The 19,787-nt window shown below is 35.5% G+C and overlaps 1 pseudogene; it reads left to right on the top strand.

Moving 5' to 3' along the window:
* The first annotated feature begins 137 nt into the window (after nucleotides 1–137).
* The window catches only part of LOC118857793, a 309,362-nt pseudogene continuing 289,712 nt past the window's right edge, over nucleotides 138–19,787 (top strand).

The raw sequence follows: 19,787 nt of genomic DNA, 5'->3' as shown, positions 1-19,787 counted from the left end.
AAAGCATTACTAATATGAAGTGCTTCTGGTTTGTTCTGTCTACAAAGGGACTACTTGCATCGTGTACTTTGCATCAAAGTTTTCCATCTATAGGATCTTTCTCCATATATCTCTCTTTTTACTTTTGCTAGTTGATGGACAATGGCAGGAGTGGAGCTCCTGGAGTCAGTGCTCAGTGACATGCTCTAATGGCACACAGCAGAGAAGCCGACAGTGTACTGCAGCTGCCCATGGTGGCTCTGAATGCAGAGGTCCCTGGGCAGAGAGCAGAGAGTGTTACAACCCGGACTGTACAGGTAAGACAAGATCACCAGACACAAATCCTGCCACCAGGTACAAGTGCCCTCAAATGCTCCCTATACCACAGTCCTAGCATCTATATCATGAGATTATGAATTTTGTGAGAACATGTTATAAAAAGATCCTTGCAACTTAATCAATTTATCAGCAAGCATTTCTTAACTACTATGTGTCAGTCACTGTGATAGGTTTTGGGGATGTAAAGAAAGCAAAAAACATGGGCTCAGCCCTAAAAGAGTTTAAATTCTAATATGTAGACAAACATGTACATACAAATTGCATATAGTGTAAATCGGTGGTAATCCCAAAGAAAAGGCACTAGCAATGGTTAGCTCTAAACTCCCTCATGTTTAATCATAACAAAATTCAAGCTCTTTTAAGTCATGTTATAGGGAGACTGAGTATAAAGTAATTAAAGAATGACAGAATTGATTAAGATTGTACTTTTCAATATTTCTTTTGAATCATTTCCTATTATGGATAACATTAGATGTGCCTTTAACCATTCTGAGAAAGGTGGCTAAGCATATATCAATATAAATGTTATAGGTGTGACCCAAAGGGCATTTTATTTTAAAGTCTAGTGACACTAATACATATTTCAATTGTTCAATGATTCATGATTTAATCAATGTAAGCATTCCCTTAACTGACACAGACTATAAACCATGTGTACCTCAAGTGGACAAACTTCATGAGTTACTATGGAGGAAAAATTATCTACTGCCAGTTTAGCCAATCTGGTAACGCCTTTTTCCAAACCTACGTAGGCTGATTGTTCCATGAGAGCTTTACTGCCAGTCACTGTATCTGGATTTCCAACTCTTTCAGCTTCCTAAGAACTACTAGGGCTTGTGTAATCTTGACATTGCCTTCAAGAACCCAACCAACATCATGTCCTCACCATGATGAGGCCCCAGAGAAAGACTCTCATGGAAGAGTAGAATTAATTATATTGCTTAAAACAACATGAAAGTATTCCATTCTATTATTAAGCTTTCTTACCTAGTGTCCAATGGATTTGCTACTGTTTCTTCTATTATCTGCTCCAGCAAACGGCCAGTGGAATCAATGGGGTCACTGGAGTGGATGTTCCAAGTCATGTGATGGTGGATGGGAAAGGAGAATAAGGATCTGTCAAGGTGCAGCAGTAACAGGACAACAATGTGAAGGAACAGGTGAAGAGGTCAGAAGATGCAGTGAGCAGAGATGCCCTGGTGAGAATTTTCTGTGGTTACTATGTTTATATAGAAATTGGAGGGGTAAGGGTGCAGAATGGAATGGACTGGAAGAGGTAAAAATCAGAAATAAAATCCTAAAAGCAGGTCAGTCTTTTTAATCTATCTTTGTAAATTCCTTCGATATTAAATTTATTTGTATTGGTTAACAATAGAAAACAATTCTTAAACTGAATAGACAACTTTTTAAAATTATTACAAGATTTTCATTTACTTATTTTTGTAACATATGTGCTATTCCTTATTTGTTGGTATGTCATAAAATGTCTGTCTCCTTTGTTTAGCCTTCTTCAACTTAATAAAATATGGTATAGGGGATAGGGCTCTGGGTGCACTATTCATAACAATTGGAATTTAAACCCAGACTCAGATACCTAATAGCTATGTAATCTTGGGCAAGGCACTTAACATTTGTCAGACTCAGTTTCCTTATCTGTAATAATAGCACCTACCTCACAGGGGTGTTGTGAGAATAACTGATATTTACAAAATGCTTTGCAAATCTTAAAGTGCTATATAAATGCTAGCTATTATTACTTGAAATTATATCAGTAAAATGATTTAATTTTAATCTATTTTATAAAAAGTTTTTTTTACTAAAGTCCAAACAAATTTCAGCTTTACACAGTGAAATTTAAGAGTCAGAGATAATGAAATATACTTCTTTCTAAAAGACAGGTAGGATACTCTTATGGGGCAGAATATTGTATACATTGTCAATGAAAGTCTTTGTATCAGATGTTTTTGCTTAATTGTTTCTCAAGAGGTTGTTTAATCTCAACTGGTTAAATGAGTATGACAAAAAAACAAACATCATGAATTAAAATTTTTAATTTTATAAACATTTAAAAGGCAATATGGCATAACAGACGAGTATACTTCTAATCAGAATACCTAGCTTCAAATCCCAATTGCAATAGTTATCTATGTGATGGCCAAGTCATATAACCTCATAACTTCTTTGGGCCTCAGTTTGCTCCTTTGTACTTTAGAGATGAAACATATTTTTTTACTCCCAGTGTAAGATCAAATGAGAAAATATTGAAAGGGAAGCAAGGAAACCAGTATTTAATAACTGCCTACTATGTGCTAGGCACTGTGCCTAGCATTATATACAGTGTAAATAGGTGGTAATCGCAAAGAAAAGGCACTAGACTAAACTCCTTCATGTTTTGTCATGACAAAGTTCAGGCTCTTGTAAGTCATGTAATAGGAAGACTGAGTATAAAGTAATTAAAGAATGACAGAATTGATTAGGGTTCTACTTTTCAGTATTTCTTTTGACTCACTTACTATTATGAATAGCATTAGATGTACCTTTAACCATCCTGAGAAAGGTGGCTTTACAAAAGTGGCACTTTACAAATATCTCATTTTATCCTCATACCAATCCTAGGAGGCAGATACTGTTATTACTCGCATCATTCACTTGAGGAAACTGAAGAATACAGAGGGTAAATGACTGACTTGCCCATGGTCACACAGCTTGTAAGTGTCTGAGACCAAATTTGGATTCAGGTCTTTTGAATCCAGATTTAGTTCTTTATCCCCTGTGCCACCTAACTGCTTTATAAACTATACAGCACTACATCAGTGATAGCTATTATAAATGGTAGAAGAGAGCATGGTGTAGTAGAAAGTATTCTGTATTTGGCATCACCCAGGAGTCGAATTTGAATCCTGCTTACAAAACCTGCTAATGTCATGACCATGAGAAAATTGCTTCATAGCTGGGAATCTCAGTTACTTTGTACATTTCAGTCTCAACTGACTCATTTTTAATACGAAGACAATAACAATATACACAAGGTGGCTGTCAGGATCAAATGAGAGAATTTGAAAAGGACCCAAATTTCCTTTTCCTTTATTAAAAAGACCTGGGAGGAGTGCCATCATAATATTGTAAATTCAAGTCTTAAGTACCGTAGAAAGTACCTTAATTCTATTATAAGTTTAGAATAGAATGGAGAATCACAAAGTCCTACCCAGATCTTCATTCTAGAGGAGAGGATGAATATTCTTTAGGGAAGAAACCATTTCTTACCATTAGTGAAATTCCTTTAATTGTCCATGAAAAGATCAGTTATGTAGTGGGAACATATCTACATAAAGGAGTAGAAGAAAGAAATAAGCAAGTTGGCTAAGAAGTACATAATTTCATGCATTGATTTAATTATAGCAGCCAAAAATTCTATGATCATTCTGAAGTTTCTGATGTGAAATAGGTTTCTGAGGGTGATCAAATGGAAAAAAAAAAGTACTTTGACTTGAGACAGCTGGTTTCTGGTCCACATCCTGCCTCTAACCTGCTATCTCTGGTGAGTCATTTCAACTTGCCCCATGGGCCTCACTACCTGTCTATAAAATGAAAGGGTTGGACTAGATGCTCACTTTAAGATTGCTTTCAGCTCTCATATTCTGCCTTATAATTCTGAGGAAACTGACCTCTGGTTATAAGCCAGTGTATTCACCTACTAATTTTAGAAACTTCCTGCTCTAAAATTATATGAATTGGTATCAATCCTGTGTGATGTTTAAAAAGTTCAAGACATAGGTTCTGGGTAATTAATCATCTTATTAATTATGCTAGAGAGTAAGTAATAGCAGGATGGTCATTTGGCTGTTTCATTGCTTATATGCCCTTGGAAGAGTGGGTATTCCTGAGGGTGAAAATCAACTCTGATTGGTTAACAAGTAATGAGAGGAAGAATATTATAATGAGAAGTATTCTTATGCTAATGAGGGCCTGGGGGATGTGACTCTGATTGCTTGGTCTTAGTCAAAGAGCATTATCTAGACCCATACCACCCTGGCTAGGATAATCTAGACAAAAGGGGAATCCACTTCTACCCAGACCTGTTGGACTAAAACACAATGGGCCAGAATCCACCAATTCACCTAAGCTAAAATTTCTTTACCTTTTGACCAGATCTAAGTTTTCCTGATTTCACTCAAGATTTCATCTCATTATCAAACTTGTGCTTCAAAGGTTGCCTGAATAACCTACAGGGGTTTTCTGAATGAAGAAATAGAAAGAGGGAAACCTTTCATCCTAATTCAATAATTGGTTCCTAATATGAGAGAAATAAAAATTTCTCTCACCTGATTACTTTTATTCTCAAAGAAACTCACGTTTTGAGTGAGAATGTTTCTATTAGAGACATGCCTCTATTAGAGTTTCACAAGTGAGACTAACAGAACTCACATGAAGGAGTCAGTACTTAATATTTCTCTACTTTTGTAGGTTTTTTAAAGTATATCAATCTCCTTCCATATAGAGAGCATTTTAAATAGGGTAAAAGATAGACTGGTACAGTGGTGGAATTCAAATGAATTAACAACCAATTCTCCACTCACTGGAGCTGAGATCCTGGCCCACCCCCCAAAATAACCGGTTCACTAGCCCCATCCCCACTAACAACCAGTTAGCCGAACTCAACCTAAAATTAGGTACCTGTTCTACCAAACTAGTGGGAATTGGCTGAATCCCACCACTGGACTGTTAGCTCCTTGGGAGCAAAAGGTGTTTGAATTTTGTGTTTGTATCCCCAAGACTTAGCATTGTGCCTGGCACATAGTTGGACTTTGTGACTGACTGGTTTAAAAAGTCAAAAGTGCTACTTTGTATAGTTATTGGAAAAGAAGCAGTGTGTTTGTTCAAAATAGGGACAAATTTTTAGGAAGAACTAAGGTTAACATATCTTTGCCTAGGCGATATCAAATCTTAGTTATGAAAAATATCCTTCCTGCAAAATTTTGTTGAGGACACATGCATACAAAAGCGACAGAATGTTATTTTGTTTCCTGTCTGAATGAGGAAAAAAAACATATTTAGACCTTTATTTTGTCTCATGGGAATTTTCTTTAGAACTATAGATACGATTAAATGTGACTCTTGATATTTGAAACTATCTGAGCCAATCTCTCAATATTGAGAGGTTTCTTTAGGTTGTTCTTTGAAACTACATTTATAGCCACATCAGTAAAATGGTGCTGCTGAAAACAGATTTTCAAAGATTGCCACCTGCTGTTAGTAAAATATTTTACAAATTTATTTACAAGGAAAATGTTCTCAAGTCATCGCTGCTCACTAGATTTGTTTAAAAGCTTACATCATTTAAGGCAAGCAGTACCAGTAAGATACCTTGAAATATACAATTTATAACACCATTCATTTATTTCTTTGAGGTACTAACCTTGACATTTTCTTTTCTCTGATTTCTAAATCAAGTTTTAGGAAAACAACCCACAAATCACTTTCAAGCATGTAAATAACTTGCTTGCACAATTAAACTGAATTATATATTTCTGTAAGTACTATGTAAAAGAGATCCAGTTCCCATGAATCTGGAAGTATGTGTGCCCTGGGCAATTTCTTTTGAAAGATCCCAAATGTGCTCGTTTCTATAGATAGGAATCAGAGACAGGGATCAAAAGAAAAATGTGATAGTTTATAACAAATGCGCATCTGAGGAATAGGAGAGTTATTGATGCCAAATTAAAGACAGTTTTTCTGTTTTAGTTCCTTGTTTGTGCGGCAATGGAGATGGAGTAGGAAATATGGGGCATGGAGGTGGAATGCATATCCTTTTCTTAATTTTCAGTAATAATGGTAATAAAGTTTCTTCTCAACATTGTTGACTTTTAAAAAAAAATTATTTTTGACAGGCTTGATTTGCACACTTGACTACAATGGTTGCCCAGTTACCTCTGAATGGTCAATAACAATTTTTTTTTGTAGTGCTAAGTATATGGTTTCAAAAAATAACATTTTATTACAAAATTAGATTTGAAGGATATAAATGAAGAAAAATCACAAAGCTCCACACAAATAAGTTGATAAGGCATTTTCTGTTTTTTTAAACCACTAACAAAATTTCAATATTATTAAAGGAACATATTTTGCTTGTTTTATTTTTAGCACTTTCTTATGTTCCTTAGTAATTTTTCCCTATAAAAGCTACTACAAATTTCATTATTGTATTTGTATTTATGCCTCACTTATTTTGGATACAAAACAAATCCATCAAATGTGCTAAACAGTGTTCTATTTTCAATAATAAAGAAACATAATATTCACATAGCTTTGGCTTGATGATTAATCAAATTGATGATAAAACATCTTTTTTTCCTGTTCCTCACATGTACATTTGCCATGAACTACTACATCCTGCTTTTTAATCCCCAACTATGACTCCTGTTTAAAGAAATGAGCACATTTAGGATTCATTCAAAAGAAATTACCCAGGGCATAAATACTTCCAGCTATGTAGGAATTAGATCTCTTTTATGTATTATTTACATAAATCTATAATTTATTTTAATTGTGAAAATAAGTTATTTACATACCTGAAAGGGATTTGTGATTGTTTTTCCATAATGATTTGGAAATCTGAGGACAACATAATGGTTAGCACCTCAAAGAAACAAATGAATGGTGTGATGAGTTGTATTTTTTAAATGGTACATTGCAAAAGGTCTAAAACAACCTCTGTTCAGGACCCTTTTCTTATCTCTTTCTTTTCTACCTTGGTTATCTTAGCATGGTGTAAGAAAGAAGGCTGGAATTCGAAGTAAAACAATTCCTGGTTCAAATCCCAACTGTCACTTCCCTGTGCGACCTTAAGCAAATCTTTTTTTTTTTTTTTTTTGGTGGAGTCAATCAGGGTTAAGTGACTTGCCCAGGGTCACACAGCTAGTAAGTGTCTGAGGCTAGATTTTAACTCAGGTCCTCCTCACTCCAAGGCTGGTACTCTTCTGTGCCACCTAGCTGCCCCACCCCCCAGTCTTTCAAACTCTCTATCATTTTTCTCAACTCTAAAATGAGGAAGTGGCCTGGTTAACCTTTAAGTTCCTTTCTACAATTACAGTCCTACAATCTACTCCCGTGAGCTAAATTATTATCTTTATGTAGGTGACGCCTATGTGTGTGCATATACAAGTATGTATTAAGCTCCCCCTATGTGTTCAGACTCTGTTAAAGGCCCTGAAAACACAGTATCTTCTAAGTTCCACATTTCTCTCCTTCAAATATTTTCACAAGCAACATCCCACGCCTGAAATAAATTCTTCATCTCTGCCTCTTAGTCTCCTTTTCTTTCAAAATTCAGATCATGTGTGAATGCCTCTAAAAGTCTTCCTTGTGCATCCCAATCTTACATGCTTTCACTCTCTTCAAATTGTCCTATGTGCACATTTATGTAAGTGTTGTTTTCCCCAATGTACATTTTCTGTAGTCTTTAACCATGAACTTTTTGTCTATGTCCAGAGTCTAACATAATGCTTGCACATAGTGAACACTCAATGTCTCCTGAAGTGAAATGAATTCATGTAAAATATGTAAGATGATAAAATAAACAAAGGAGTTAAAAGAAAAGGAACTTCTACCCAACTTCATTGTTGAGGGTTCTAGGAATTTTTCACAAAAATTTGGAAAGCCTTATTTTTTAATTTCTACTTGCTTTTGTTCAAATTTCTGTAGTTGGTTCACAGTTAGTTATATATCTGATTCTCAATGAGTATGAGAATAGGTATGATGAATTTATAAAGGAAATATAAACTCTGAGGTGCAGGGTAATGCCTTATTTTATGAGAAAGAGAGAGAGAGAGAGAGAGAGAGAGAGAGAGAGAGAGAGAGAGAGAGGGAGGGAGGGAGGGAGGGAGGGAGGGAGGAAGGGAGAGAGAGAAAGAGAGATTGATTATAAACCCCTTGGGGACAGCATAGTGTCATATTTATTTATGTGTCTACCCCTGGGCTTGGAGTCAGGAAGGCTCATCTTCCTGAGTTCAGATCTAGCTTCAGATACCATGTGACCCTGGGCAAGTCACTTTACTCTGTTTGCCTCAGTTTCCTCATCTGTAAAACAAGCTGGAGAAAGAAATAGCAAAACACTCCAGTATCTTTGCCAGGAAAAACTCAAATGGGGTCAAGAAGAGTTAGATACAACTGAAAAACAACCATGGTCTCACAAAGAGTATTTGTGAGAGTTGATAACCCAGGTGTCTTCTAACATCAATTCCCATATTTTTTTTTTACTACGCGTTACTTCTCTTGTCTTTCTTCAAAGGGTCTCTGACCATTCATGTGTGAAAATAGTGAAGTAAGACACAGACATAGGTAAATAATTCAATGATAAGATTAGTTAGTGGGCAGATATAGTATTGATGAAATTCATTTTAAATTGTCCATTTGTTTTTGCCAAGTCACCTCACACACACATTGAACGGGGAAATAATAAATCATCACTCCAGGATGCCCCACAAGAGAGGGACCATCTGTTGGATTAATAAATATCTGATTCAATGTCCATTTCTTAGTAAGAAAAACCAGTTATTAGACATTCCTGTCTACTCTTCCTAATTAAATCAACCAAATTTTATGGTCGTCAGTGAGGAAGAATCACAGACATCAATCTGTGCGCCCATATTTGCTGACTTTTGCTCATTGTTTGTATCTGTTGCCATGGGGATAATTATTAATGTCAATTGTTCTCTCAGACTGCTCAAGTGCTGAAACTTTGAGAGAACTCTCAAAGCTTCAGGTCCTTGGCCCTTACTTCTAAGCCTAGATGGAAGGACAGCTTGTTAGTTATAGGCTAAATCCTATCACATGTACTTTGACAATATTGGATGCCATGATGCTCAGACTCAAATCAGAACACAACAGTCATCTTTTCTCCTTTGCTTATCTTTGTTATTTTTCTGTCTTAGCTTATGATATTAACAACAGATCATTAAAAATGACTTTAGGCTACCATTTAAAAATTATAGTTGTTTTTGAGTATTTGGCAGATTGTCACAGATAAGAATTGTTTTCATGGGGACTACAGGGCAGAAAGTTAAAAATAAAAAGGTGAATGCTAAAAAGGGGCAAATTTAGTTTTGAGGCTAAAAAAAAAATAAAACTTCCTAAGAATTAGAACTATACAAAAAATGGAGGAGGCTGCTTCCAGAGGTTGTGGTTTACCCTTTACTGAATATCTGTAAGTAAAGTTTTAATTCTCATTTGTCAGATATGTTGTTTAGACTTTTCTTGAAGGCAGCATGTTCCAATGGTAAGTGTCCTATATCTAGAATCCATAGGACTAAATTCAATTCCTGACTCATCTATTTAGTGCTTTTTTTTTTTTACCTCAGCTAGTAAGTAACTTACCCTCTTTGACCTCCATTTCTTCTTCTGGAAAATGAAGGGGTTGAAATAGAAGACTTCTGATATCCCTTCTAGAGCTAAGTCTATGATTCTATGGCTAGTTGGCCTCTTAGGTTCATTCCAATTCTAAGATTTTTTGATTCTGTGACATGCAGATATTGGTAATCAGAGGCTCATTGAACAAAATGTTTCTATCTAATGAGAAATTTTATGTAGTCTTAACCTACACATTGGAGATTTATTTGTGGTAGTATATCACAGAGTATTTAAGGGTGTATTATGCTTTTTTTTTAATCAACAAGAGAATATTGTATTTTCTTCACCTTTCAGTTCACTATGGGACTAAGAAAATGTGGTCTATTGCTTACCTTATTTAATGCACTTTCTCATCTTTTCGACAAGGATATCCAATAGCTTGTATTCATATAATGCCTATCATGTACCTATGGGTGGGGAACCTGCAGCCTTGAGGCCATATGTGGCCCTCTAGGTCCTCAAGTGCAGCCCTTTGACTGAATCCAAACTTCACAGAACAAATTCCCTTAAAAGGATTTGTTCTTTAAAACTTGGACTCAGTCAAAATGCCGCAAGCCATTCCTATACCAAGCACTGTGCTAAGCACTTTACAAATACTATCTTTTTTCATTTGCTCAAAAACCCTGTGAGGTAAGTGCTATTATCTCAATTTTATAGATGAAGAAACTGAGGCAAACAACTGAGGCAAACAGAGGTTATGTGGCATGTCCAGAGCCTCACAACTAGTAAGTGTCTGAGGCTGGATTTGAATTTAGGTCTTCCTGACTCCAGACCCAGTTCTGGCTGCTTTTGTCTAGAACATTTCTATAAAGGTTTTATGGAAATGAGAAAGTAAGCACATGTGCTGGTAGTTACTGCAGAGCTGCAGCTGGAAAGTGGAGAGTTAACTTCACATCTGGTTTCACTGATAGTAAGAATGTCAAAACCAGTGTGTTTTAATTCTTCCAATAACATACAAACTCATTCCTAAGATAAGTATTTTGCAAAATCTAAAGTGCTATGTAAGCATTAGCTATCATTCTTCAATCAAGTATCCTTTTGAGTGACTGAAACGTGGCTGGACTCCTTTTTCCAAACTATATCCAAGACACTAGCCATTCTCAATTGTAGAAGCAGAAGCCTTGTCCAAGTACAAAGGATAGCTATTTAATGTCTCTCTCTCTCCCTCCCTCCCTCCCCCTCTCTCTCTTTCTCTGTCTCTCCCTCCCCCCCTTCTCCTTCCTTCTCTCCCTTCACCCCTCTCTCTCCCTCCCTCTTTCCTTCCTCTCTATGTCTCTCTGACTCTCCCCTCCATGTGTGTCTTTTAAAAATATTTTTAACATTCATTTTTTAAAATTTTCAGTTCCAAATTCTCTACAGTAATATGATGCCCATTGTGCATGTGAAATCAAAATTATTTTTGCTATTCTGTGCTTATTTCAAATAAATATTTATTCCAAGTTCCTAAGGTCTCCAAATGTTAATTGAGTTATAGTCTAACAAATTCAGAAAGTAAAAATTTAAGTATATATCATATCAAAAGATGGCAGAGAAGGTTTCCATGGATGAAATTATTTCCATCGTAGTTTTTTTTTTGGCTTGCCATTAACAAACCTTACACTATAAAACTGTTACTAAGGAAATGTGAGATAACTTTGCCTCAAATTCATTAATAATGATAGATCAAATCATCTTACATATTATAAAATACCATACCATATTTTACATTATAAAATTTCATAACTTTGTAATTCATTTAAGCAAAAGAAGACTACAAAATGCATTGTGTCTCTTAAGGACTTTTTTATGGTTGCTATTTCTGTGCATGATCTAAAAATTGTTGTCAATTAATCAGAAGTCCTTATATTGAGTAATCCATCAAAACCTTAAAAACATTGTAATCATTTTTGTTTGGCAATGTGTCTACAAGTCCCTTTTTCACAGCCAGAGAGAAATTATTTATATCTAAAGTAGGAAAACGTTCATTTGTGGCTGCAAAGACATTGGTGTGTATCGGTAATATGTTATGAAATGAAAGCCAGGCAGCAGAATTTTCTGGAAACAAAGATATCTCTCACAAATCAGTAGAATTAAGAAAAAAGAAAGACTATGAATGATTTCTACAGTTGCAGGGGTTGTATATGAAGATTATTTATTGCCACTTAAGAAAAGGATAAGTATTCTGTCTCAGCATTTAGCTTCCTCTGTTTTAAATCACAGCACCTTATGAAATATGCCCAGAGGATAATCTAATGTCGATGGTGTGGAAAAGGACTCCAGCAGGAGATATGGCATTCAACCGATGTCCTCTGAATGCCACAGGTACAGTAGGAAAAAAAATCAATTCAAATCACCATTAATGATAAGAATAAGAAGACTCTTTTTCCTGTTTATACCATTCTCCTTTCTCCTTTCTTCCTTACCTGTGAATAAGATTCTCTAATAGCTAAGGAGAAGTAGCAAATAGCATACTTAATGGGCCTCATGAATTGTTTTATTTTAACCTAAAACCTATGAGCTAATGAGATGACCCAGAAAATTTTGCTAAAACCATTAGAGTACTTTCAGTGTAAGGAGTGTGCATTAGGGAAAAGCAAAATAGTAATGTAAGTTGATGTACAGGATTAAAAAAACTACCTCTTCTCTGCATTGCATTTATTTTGATGCTTTCCAGCTTCTCTGTTATAAAGATTTTTCTCTGTTCTTTGTGACTCGCAGGCACCACTAGCAGACGCTGCTCTCTCAGTCTTCATGGAGTGGCCTTCTGGGAACAGCCAAGCTTTGCAAGATGCATATCAAATGAATACAGACACTTGCAGCATTCAGTAGGTGCAAAGCCAGCTTTAGTACTTGCTCTGTTTATTCTTTGCTAATGATCTATGTGTGAGAATTTAACCTTCTGCTGTGGAATCAAATCAGAATGTCTCTGATGAAAAATGCCTTTGAAGAAAAAAAAGATACCATGACAGAATATTTGTTTTTTGTTTTGTTTTTTTAAATATCCATGCTAAATTGCTTTGTTCCTAGGGTTTTTGTTGTTGTTTATTCCACTATTTAAATGAAAGAATTCCCTAACATAATAAGGACTTTTAAAAATTTGGTTCAGTTTTAAAGAAGAGAAAAATCACATATTTTGGCTGATAAAATATTTTCTTCAGTACAAAATGAGAACGCTGTTGCTTTCAGCCAGCCACCCTGGGTAATTTTATGACACTTTAAATTCTTTAATCATTCACTAGCACAGAAATGATGATAGAGGTGCATCTTTTAGATATCAAATTTCTTATTACGGCTTAAGACTGAAACATGTGCAAATGACTAACCTGCAGTGTTACTGCACCAGATTACTAAGAAAATTAATTACTCATGAAAGATTACGTAGGCCAAATGTTCCAAAGATAGCCTCTCTTTTCCCACACACCATTGAATTATTCATAGAGTGTGATGTATGAATATTTTGAGGACAATTAAATTATGCTTGACATTTTACAAGCACAAGTCAGTATCATTACCTGGGATAGTTGTACATCAGTAGGAGCTTTCTTCTACTAAGCATTATGGGAAGAAAGGCAGAGTTAGAAAGTGTCCCAACCTTGATTTTAAACATTGACAACAAGGCGTTTTAGTTAAGATGGTTTAAGGTTGATTACACTTAATTTGTATTTTTTACTTTCTTGCTGTCATATGCATGCACATGTAAAACATGACTAAAGACCAAATCTTGACTAATCTGTGTTTATGCTTTCATTCTGAAAGCTAGTTATTTAAGCAAAGACTCATTACTCGGTTAGAGTTGTATATGAGAAATGTTAGATGAACTTGGCTTTATAGCATGAAATTCAGCATTCAGTAAAATTTAAAGAGTTCCATTTGTCAATTGCAATTAATATATGAGGAGACAGCTTTCAGAATTAAAGTACAAGGAGGCTGATTTATTAATTTGCTAGTGTCTTCCATGATGGAAATCTTCAAATAGCTCATCTACTTCCATTACTTTAATTATGACCTCTCTAGAAATGACTCTCCAACCTTTTTCTCCACACATTTACTTCTCGCTGAGGTTCCATCCTTATGCTTTCAATTTTTGGCTGAATATCTCCACCTAGGAGCTAGTAACTGAAATTAAATATGTACAAAACTGAATTTCTCATCTTGGTCCCCAATCCTTTTTCCCTCAAATTCATTTATAGTGAAACCCAGACCAATAACCTTAGTGCAATATTTGATTCTCTGGTATCCCTTATTCCACATATTCAATCAACTCTCAAATCACCTCAATGCTTAGACTACAAAATCCATCCAATGCCTTCTATTCCTGCTGAGTAGGAGTACTATCCAAATTTATGTCCTTGTTGCTTCTCTTCTAGATCATTTTAATAGGACGTTGTCAAGGTGGTTACTATCCAGAGGCTCTGTCAAGTCAGAGACACAAAACCCGAATATCCAGGCCCTTCAAGAGGACTGTGCCCTATTTTTACCTTCTAATTTAATATGTACATGGAAAGCCTTTCTGTTTTGCTTCTTTCTGTTTATCTAGAGTATTTTAGTAGTTCTCTCACTGGTCTTCCTCAGTCTGTCACTCATCTATCCAAAATATACTTCACCCCGCCTGCCCAAGCAATCACTGTGGTGATATTACTCCTACTTGAAAACCTTCATTGGACCTCTATTGGCTATGGGACAAAATTTAAATTGCTTATTCTAGTATTCAAGACCCTCCACAATTTAGTATCAGATTTTGCCTACTCCTCTCCATTTCTAGCCTTCTTTCTTATAGCTAGGTGGTGACAGAGCACTGGACTTTGAAAGTCCTGAGTTCAAATTCAGTCTCAGATATTTACTAGCTTTGTAACCCTTGGTAACACACTTATTCTCTCTCAGCCTCAGTTTTAACATTTGTAAATGGGGATAATGATAGAATTTACCTCTAACAGTGGTTTGAGGATAAAATAAGATATTAACAGAGCACTAACTTTGGGCAACCAGGTGGCACAATAGCAAGAGTACCAGGCCCAGAGTCAGTTACCCAGACACTTACCAGCTGTGTGATCCTGGACAAGTAATTTAACCCTATTTGCCTCAGTTCCTCATCTGTAAAATGAGCTAGAGAAGGAAATGGCAAGCCACTTCAGTATCTTTGTGAAGAAAACCTAAATGGGTTCATGAAGATTCAGAAATGACTGAAAAACGACAGAAAACAGTGTGCAAAATTTAAAGCACAATATAAGTATTATGCATCATTACTGTTGTCATTTATGTAGTCTATGTTTTAACCAAATTAGAGCACAAAATCATGTGCATTTGCTTCCATCATATCCATGCCTAGAAGGGGCTCCCCATAGTCTTGTCTAATTATTTCAGACCTTTTGGATTCAGTTTAGGTGTCTTCTATGAAGCCTTCTCTGAGCACACTCCTTATCCCTTCCACTGACAGTGATTCCTCCCTCCTCAAATTTCCTGTAATGCTTTGTCCACATCTCTTTTTCATGTATATTACTTTTTTCCTGACATTATACTTATTTGTGTGCTTGTCTTTTTCCTCATTGTACCATAAGCCTTTTGAGAACTGAAATTTCTGATTTAATTGAATAGATCTTAGGCTCATAGGAATTAGACCAGAAATGGATTATCTAGGGAAGGGGTGGTGCACCTGTGGTCTCAAGGCCACTTGTGGCCTTCTAGATCCTTGGCCACAACCTTTTGACTGAGTCCAAGTTTTACAGAAAAAATCCTTTTATTAAGGGTGTCTGTTCTGTGAAGTTTGGATTCAGTCAAAAGGCTGCACTTGAGGATGAAGAGGGCCATGTGTGCCTCAAAGCTACAGGTTCCCCATCCCTGATCTAGGGAAACACCTTCATTTTAGAGATAAGGAAACTGACATCCATAGAGCAGGGGTTAAGAAGCAAATCTGGTCTCACACTCAGATTTTCTGACTCCAAATCTTCTGCTCTTTCCAGTATACCATGCTGCTATCTATACTGAAGTGACTTGACTTGAATTTTATCTTTGCCATGACATATCCATAGTCAACTGTCAATAATCCATACTAGTACAAGGGAACACTAGTATAAATTTAGATATCATTGTTTAGATATTGTTATAAGTATACAATAGATATTATATAAATAAGAGTAAATATGGAATAATTGATGCAGAGCAAGCCTCAGAGCTCGGAAGACCAGAGTCAAATCCCAACTTTGAGAGACATTTTGGACAAGCCACTTAACCTCTCAGTGTTGTCTCGGACTATAAATTGCAGAGATTGTGTCAAATTACAGCGTTATAGTGATTTTTCTCATATGTATGACAGCTCTACAAAAGTTGCATGCAACTGTATTATATAGTACTGCCTAGACTTTATCCTTCTTTATCCTCTTTGTTTTCTTTTTTTAATATTTATTTTTTTATATTCAATTTATTTATTTTCAGTTTTCAACATTCATTTCCACAGGTTTTAAGTTTTCTCCCCCTCCCTCACCTCCCTCTCCCCAAGACAGCAAGCAAAACAATATGTACTGTACACATACACTCCTATTAAACACATTTTTACATTAGTCCTGTTGCATGGAAGATTTATAACAAATGGGAGAAACCATGAGAAACAAAACAAAACAAAACAAAAGAGAAAAGAGTCTGCTTCACTCTGCATTCCAACTCCATAGTTCTTTCTTTGGATGTGGATGGCATTTTCCATCATGAGTCTTTTGGAAAAGTTTTAGGTCCCTGCATTGCTGAGAAGGACTAAGTCTAGCAAAATCATTTCTCAAGCAGTGTGACTGTTACTGTGTACAATGTTCTCCTGGTTGTGCTCCCTTCCCTCAGCATCAGTTCATGTAAGTCTTTCCAGGTTTTCCTCTTTGTTTTCTTAATTGAATAGTTAGACCAGAATCTTTATAATGAATATAGAATAATTAAGGAGGCTCTGAAGCATTCCGGAGATTAATATCATCAACATCATAATCCATAAAAGTACAATTTGATCTTCCCACCTAGGTGGAATCCATCTTGGACTTTTGCAGGATTTCAGCATAGTACAATGAAGAAGGGAAGGGACATTGGATTTGATGTCATAGGATCTGGGTTCCAATACGACTTTTTCACTTATTATTTCTCTGACATTGGGCAAATCACTTCAGCTCATTGTTTCTCAGTTTACTTATCTTTAAAATGAGAGGGTTGAAATAGTTGTTTGCTTCTAGTTCTGAATCTGTGCTCCTCGATCAAAATAGTGAATTCTTTTATCTCTCCATTTTGTCTTGCTTAACATTATCAGAAGAATGTCAAATAAGTATATCTCCGATGTACAATTCAAGGACTCTATTATAATCTTAATATCTAAATCAGAAGTATAAATACTTTTTTTGAAGACCCTTTAAAGAGGCACTTTGTTCAAACAGATCAAATGCTTTTCTTAGTAGTCAGGAGACAATAAGCACAATGGAATCTTTTAACACCATTTTCAAGTATGTCACCAATGTATGTGTATATATTCTCATAAAAGTACTCTACATATGGATAGTACATGTTAGTCTATACTAATGGATGTTTCCTGTTAACTTTTTTGGGGGGTAATAATGTCCGTGATTTTTTTTTCCTTTACCACTTCTATCTTCCCTTCATTCAGTATCAATACTTCCAAGCCATTATAATTGTGTTGTCTCCAACACAACCCTGTTTTGTACGTGCTTGGGTTAGTTCATTAGCTTTTCCCATCTTTGTTTCTTCTGTAACATTTTTACCTCCTGTATAAGCACATTCAGGGCTACAATGTTAGAGTACAACTTTGGTGACTATATAATAGGTCTTAATAATAGGTAAAAATTTGCTGTAGGTAAAATTTGCATTTTCTTTTCTATATCTTCTCTATTTGAACTCCTTCCAGCTTCAGCCTTAAATGCACTGGGTACTATGTTGTTTATTTGAGTCTCTCACTAAGCTCTCTTTAAAGTGGTTTTACCTTGTTCTCTGTCTGTCTTGTGAGGTGATACTAATCACAATCTTCCATCATCTTTCTCTATAAAATTTTACAAATGACATTAAATTCAAAACTTCCATCGTCCTTTATTACCATGTTTCACTTGGCAAGTACAGTGGTATGTGAATTAACTGAGACAATGTAAAATAATTAAATGTATTGAAATATGGTAAATTTTATAGCACTATACATTTTTCAAAAAATTTTAATGTGCAATATGTTGTCCTTTTCTTGAAGTCACTTGTTTTATACAGTTTGGCATTTATTTTACAAGGTTTCACCGGTCTTTAATTCTTCACTAGGAAATCACATTTTTATCATGTTGGATATTAAACCTTCCATTTGTCAAAACCTGATCTTAATTATGACTCGTACTTTGAGAATGCCTTTGAAATCAAAGGAGTTCCCAAACCACTGAAGCTTGTTTATTTCTACATCTTAGTTGCATTTTTTAAACCTTTGATATCACATGGCATAGTGGAAGATGGTCTTGCAATATCCTACCTCCATTTGAAATACAGATAATTCTCAAACAGTTTTGTTTTTCAGTCTTACATTTATTAGAGTTTATTGTTCACTCAATGGGGGTAAGACTGTCAGGCCCAGTTGATTTTTTTTAAAAAACCACAAATATATTTGGTGAATATTTTATAGCCTAATAAAAATACCCAGATCTTATAGACTTATCTAGCTTCTTCTAACAACTTTAGTATAGCCTGGAATTATTTTTTAAAACAGTTTCATAAATAAAAATTACATTTATTTACTTATTACTACTCCTGTCTTTGAACTGCCTTTTCCATGACAATATTTTTCCTTCATATCACTGGTTACTACTAATCTTTATTTTTCCTTTTTATTAATCTTCTCACTGTTCTTTCAACTTGAACAAGCCAATGCCTCACTCCAGAAGAATCAATAACAACCCTCATAGCTTCTTAGTCCCTCTGATGGTCTGCTTATAGTCTAAGGTTTAATTAGGCTATTGGCAACAGTAACTTGTCAGTTCTTGGCACTGCTTTTCATTTTTGACTGTACCTTCCTTCGACTATTCTGTGACTGATTCTGTGTCATTCTAGGCTTGAATGATCCTTGAAATGCTTGACTCTTACACACCAATAGTCAATGCACTATTTTTAAAAGTCATTGAATTATGATCCTTAGGAGTTCTGCCATAGAATTAAAAACACATCAAAAGAGCACAATGAAATGTATATATCATATGAATTCCAGTACTCAATTGACAGAAACCCAGCTAAAGTTGGGGAAACCATCTCTGTCCAATTTCATCTCATCACAATCAGAAGTTCTAAGTCAGCCTAGTGTCAAATGCATGTATCTGTAGCAAAATGAGACCATATCAAAATTACTGTTTGTCCCAAGTAATTCAGTGGCGTATATCCCTGTAATCTCAGGAAACTACTAATGTCTCTGTATACTACTTCATGTCATTATCTAGTAGGTGAACTTTGGTAACAGAAAATCACTAATAATTTTTAAAAGGGATACGTTTATGGTATTAGTCAAGCCCTGTTTTTTATAATTTGTACCTTCCTTCAAGGCTCATCTCAGGTATAATCTACTACAAAAAGTATTTTCTGTTTAGTTTTTTTTTTTTTTTTTGCAGGGGGAGAAGGCAGGGCAGTTGGGGTTAAGTGACTTTTCCAAGGTCACACAGCTAGTAAGCGTGTCAGGTCTGTCTGAGGCCAGATTTGAACTCAGATCCTCCTGACTTCAGGACCGGTGCTCTACTCACTGTGCCACCTAGCTGCCCCCCAAAAAGTATTTTCTGATACCCCAGGCTCATAGAAAGAGATAATTATAAATTTAGAGCTAGATGGGAGCTTAAAGGTGTTATAGTTCAACTCTGGCTTTTTCCCTATAAGGAAACCAAGGTTATGTGTCTTGCATAAGGTCATGTAAGTAGTTATTGATAGAATCAAACTCAGGTGCTCTTACTCCAGTTCCTTTGCTCTTTTCACTGCCCCAAAATAGGTAACAGATAGGAATTAGAGGGGAGGAAAGGTATCATTAATATAATTAGTTCTTGCGTGAAGCTTTCTGAGACTGTGAAAAACTATAGTATACCTTACAGATGGCCTGTAGGAGT

Source organism: Trichosurus vulpecula, chromosome 7 (genome assembly GCF_011100635.1).
Source record: "Trichosurus vulpecula isolate mTriVul1 chromosome 7, mTriVul1.pri, whole genome shotgun sequence".
NCBI classification, from domain to species: Eukaryota; Metazoa; Chordata; class Mammalia; order Diprotodontia; family Phalangeridae; genus Trichosurus; species Trichosurus vulpecula.
Note: the sequence above shows the minus strand (reverse complement) of the source record. Positions and strands in the feature narration are given on the sequence as shown.